This window comes from Triticum aestivum, chromosome 6B (genome assembly GCF_018294505.1).
Source record: "Triticum aestivum cultivar Chinese Spring chromosome 6B, IWGSC CS RefSeq v2.1, whole genome shotgun sequence".
NCBI classification, from domain to species: domain Eukaryota; kingdom Viridiplantae; phylum Streptophyta; class Magnoliopsida; order Poales; family Poaceae; genus Triticum; species Triticum aestivum.
Window position 1 is genome coordinate 129725307 of NC_057810.1, and position 4607 is coordinate 129729913.

The window sequence follows — 4607 nt, forward strand, 5'->3', positions numbered from 1 at the left end:
TATCGATCGAACTAGTGTGTTCGAACAACCGCTTCTGCTCGCCCGATCTGTGCCCGAATGTCACCGCCGCCTGCGCCGCCACATCGGACCCCGCCGCCTGCGCCGCCCAGACTGCGCCCCTCCAGGAGCTCAAGAAGAAGGGTGGGAAAAGGGTGGGAATTGCCGATCGGAAAATTTTTTGCACTACCGGAGCGCGTCTCTGCCGAAGAATTATGGCTCATGATACCAATTTGTCAGACCCGAGAGGAATCGATGGACTAGATGGCTAATTACAGGCAAGGTAAGAGCTAATTCAGGCCAATTTCGGAGGTATATTGTGAGTAAATGGAGCTCGAGTATTAGGGTTCTAGCCCATGATTCAGAATTGGGAAAGTAGGATGGTCTGTCCAGCCACAACCCGGCTGGTTATAAGGCTCGCAGTGACAGCTAGCGCGCTGGTAAAAACGGAAAACGCTACAGTACAACGGTAGAAAGATCCTATGGTGTAAAACCTCTGAAGCCATCGTAGCCGTCCGTTGTCTGAAGCGTTAAGTTGCCTGCAACGCTACAGTTAACTGAATCCGTCACACTGCTAACTGAACATGTCTGACAATCCCCTAAGTTCAAGGTTGAGATCTACTCAAATAGTTACATGCAGGCGTATGAAGGGCACAATCTTACTTCTAAATCTGGTCAAAAAGGCCTTTAACTAAGCGTTCTATTGGCCTACATTCCTCCTTGACGAGAGAGAATTTCTGAAAATGTTTCGTAATGCATGCCAATATCACAGCCGAAAACACTAACTCGCCAAAGCACTTGAGATACCCCTATGGCGGACCTTCACGACCTAGGGGCTAGATCATCTGGTAGCCTTTCCGGCACCACGCGAGGGCATAAATTTCTTCTAATCGCCGTGAATATATTCACTAAATGGATTTACGCCGAACCCAACATCAATTTTATGACTATGGCCACAGTGTGCTCCACCCACAAGAATGCGGTTACTCGTTTTGGTGTTCCTAAAAGGACCGCCGAACCCAACATCAACTTTATGACTACAGCCACAGTGTGCTCCACCAATAAGAATGCGATTACTCGTTTTGGTGTTCCTAAAAGGACCACCATTGCCAATGGCACCCAAATTTTCATTAGAGCTTTCAACGACATCTGCAGCGAATTTGGGAACTAGATGTGATTTGCCTTCATTGTGGGCCTTCAGAGCAACATGCAAGTTAACCAGGATAATGGACACATGCGGACAGGGATCCAGTGACTGGCCTCTGCCAAGTCACGCCGTAACTGGCGGGAAGCAGGTCGTTGGATGAAGGTTGAACAGGCCAGACAAAACACTGTAGATAAAGTATTATAGATGGCACTATTCGACAAATCACTATAGCGAAATACTATAGGCGAGTTCCTGTAGGTCGGGTACTGTAGCTTAGGCACTGTTCACACAGATCTGTCCACATATTCTTGATCGGATGGTGTGAAGATGGGGGCAAGTCACCGTACTGTTCACTGGTGACTGGTGACTAGCAAGTCACTGGATCTCAGCCCGACACATGCTATCTGGTATGAAGAGGCACTTTTATGCCAAGTAGAAAATGCAGCTCACAGAGCTACCAACAATCTCGTGGGAAGTAGTAAACTGCAAACATATCCCCTAGGGACACTCCTTGTGTTGTGGTATATGCTGCTAGAGTCATGCTGCCTTGCTAAACAAGAGTTGCTTCATCTCGTATTGACTCGTACGACAAGGAAAAAGTGATTGAAAGATGAAAAGATAACCTAAGGCTCCGTTCGATTCATAGGATTTTTGCAGGAATCAGGAAGGAATACTGTTTATGAAGCTTTATTTTCCTTTGTGCTGTTCGAAACGCAGGAATGACCTACAGTAATCCAAAGGGAACATGTCCTTTCGATGCCGATTCCACAGGAATTGAAACATCTGCCTGGAGCTCATGTTTTACGGGGAAGACCGAAGCGAGGTGCTCTGGTCGTGGCAGTGAGCATGCAGAGCTAATTAAAATGAGCTGATGTGTGACGTGATGGGTGGGAGATAGGGACAAAGCTGCCTTGTGGCCAATTTAAAAATCCGTAAGGCTCCTGGTGCTTTCCATGGTCACCCAAATGTCTATTTCTACAATTCTGTGATCCGAACGGTCTACTTTCTCTTGTTCCTGTGTTTCTAGACTGGGGATTGGATGATTTGCCCCACTTTTCAAGGGGTTGGATGATTTACCCCTTGATTGTCTCAATAACAGTGGCCCCGGACCCCACCTCCAATGAAGAAGTAAAGTGGGGCAAAAGATCCAATTTCTCGTTTCTAGACCCATAGGTTCTAGAGCTCTTTTATGGTGATTGTAGAGTTACAATTTGTAATTTCCTGTAACTCCAACTCTGAATTTTTCTGGCCATTGGATCTCGAAAAATCATTTAAAGATTTTCTTTAATAATAGTAACCGAATCTCTCGTCTGTTTCCGTTCCTCACGGCACGTTCAGAGGCCATCCCCACGATCCAATTCTCCTCGCATAGCCGCCGCCGCACATCCCGCCCGTAGATGGCTAGGCGGTGCGCCATTCGGATCATGCCCGCGCGACGGACCCGATGCAAGCGAGAAGCAGCAATCCGGTATCTTGGTGTCGCTCCTACCGTCAATGTTCCGGCCGGCCGACAGTACTGCAGGTCATACATCGCGGCGCGCCGAAGCCGCGGCTGCCCCACCGCCCCCAATCCGCCGCCAGGGATAGAGGATCTCTCTCCACCGTACGTCGGATACCCTACTGCCTGAGTCAGCGTCGCCGACGACCTTCCCTCCCACTATAGGTAACTGCATACGTGTGGTACTAACTCTTCTGATCCTCAAGTTTGCGCGACGGCTGTCCCATGGTGTGATTGCCACTCAACAACGCCCAGCCAGCTGTTAGTTCAGAGGAATACATTTGCCGATACGCTCTAGTACTATAACTCTGTTTTTTTGCCTGTTCAGTTTTCTGAACATATTATGTTCGTGCTTACTGTGGTGATTAGCATACCTCATGTCTTTTCGCAGGAAAAAAAGAATACTCATGTGTTGGGTTGTGCTCACACTTGCCATCCTCTCATATCGAAAGATGAACAACGACTTCCGGGGTAAAACGGAGGGCTGAGCCTCTTTTTCCATCCCGGGGGTAGCGATTTTAAGAGTACTTGGTTTAAAACTTCCAGTTTATTCAAGTAGTTTCACTCGATGAAAAATGCATGCAAAATGCATGATTACAAACGACAATAAACGACAGTTCTGATTATGTTTTCGCATGTCCACAATTCAAGTTAATCAACCTTGGTGAAACTTGAACATGTAGCTTCCAACCAGCTTAAGGAAAAGGTGTGCTGCCAATTTCCCGAGCCTTATTCTCATCCACAATTTTCACTCGAATCACTTGATTCATATTCGTAATTTAGTGCCCATGTATTTTATTTTCTGTTATCACTGAAATTGTGTGTGTTCGCCCTCTGAAAAAATTGACTGGCCCATATCCATGATATATCTTGGTACATGATGATGTTATCCAAAACAAGACAAAAGATATTTGCATTAGTAAATTTATAGTTCTAGCTGATGGATTGTCCAAAGGAGAAAATTTTAGTTTAAATAACAACACTTATGTGGATGTTTCTTATTGGCTAGTTTTGACATGGAGAGCTACATCTGATTTTTCCTACTTGTATTTCTATTCCATTTTACTTTTTAGGAGCACGTGAAGCTCGCATGTCATTGTACTAAGAACTATATTTCACATAACTATACTAACTTGACCCAATTTCAGCCTGCAGCATGTCGCATGCGTCTTCGACATCATTGAGGATTTCTGCATCGGCAAATTGGAAGACTGACATGGAATAGGAGAGGACGTAAAAGCTCCCAAGTGTGAACCCATGTGCTCGTCTGCAATTCCTTGAGTCTTTGTTCGGTTTGAGGTGGATTTGAAGGGGATTGGCAGGGATTGTGGTGGATTAAATCCCCTCCAATCCTCTCCAATCCCCTTGGGAGGATGATTAACTGAACAAGGCCTAAAGATGATGAGAACGAACAAAACCATTTTGTAATTGTGATGAGGACTGCTCCAATGCCCAGCTTTGTGGTTCTGATCACATGTTTGACCTCCTGGTTACTCTGGTACATGGTCTCCACCACCCATCGTCTACATATCGCCTCGCCGGATCGCCAGACAGCACCGTCGTCTACGTTGACAGGCACTGTCCTCGACCTCTGCATCACAGTTAATTGTGTACTAGTAATTCCTTTGGAGAACTTGTTACAGTTATTCTAACTCCGCCATGTATCCATGACCTTGTTAGATTCTGAATATGTAATTTTCCAGATATTCGGGTAGCATTCAAGTGCTCCGTATGCGCCAACGCTCTCAAAACTCACTTCCTTTTCTGTTTTTTTTGCTCCCTGAGACACAACTTTGACTTCCTTATTCGTGTCTTAGAGCATCTGCAACCGGACACAATACCCGTCCCACACGTCTGGGTGGGCTGCCAGGTCACTGCTTGGTCGCAAAAACCGCATCCAACTATGCCGCTTAAAACTGGCCCAAACGCCCGGACTGATCGGCAGTCTCCATATCTAGCCTAGAC

The 4607-nt window shown here is 46.3% G+C and overlaps 1 long non-coding RNA gene across 1 annotated transcript; it reads left to right on the forward strand.

Moving 5' to 3' along the window:
- Window positions 1-2461: 2461 nt before the first annotated feature.
- On the forward strand, window positions 2462-4349 carry LOC123133744 (uncharacterized). The gene is made up of 3 exons (XR_006465377.1): window positions 2462-2807; window positions 3034-3113; window positions 3791-4349. It is a non-coding gene; the product is annotated as an uncharacterized lncRNA (long non-coding RNA).
- Window positions 4350-4607: the final 258 nt, after the last annotated feature.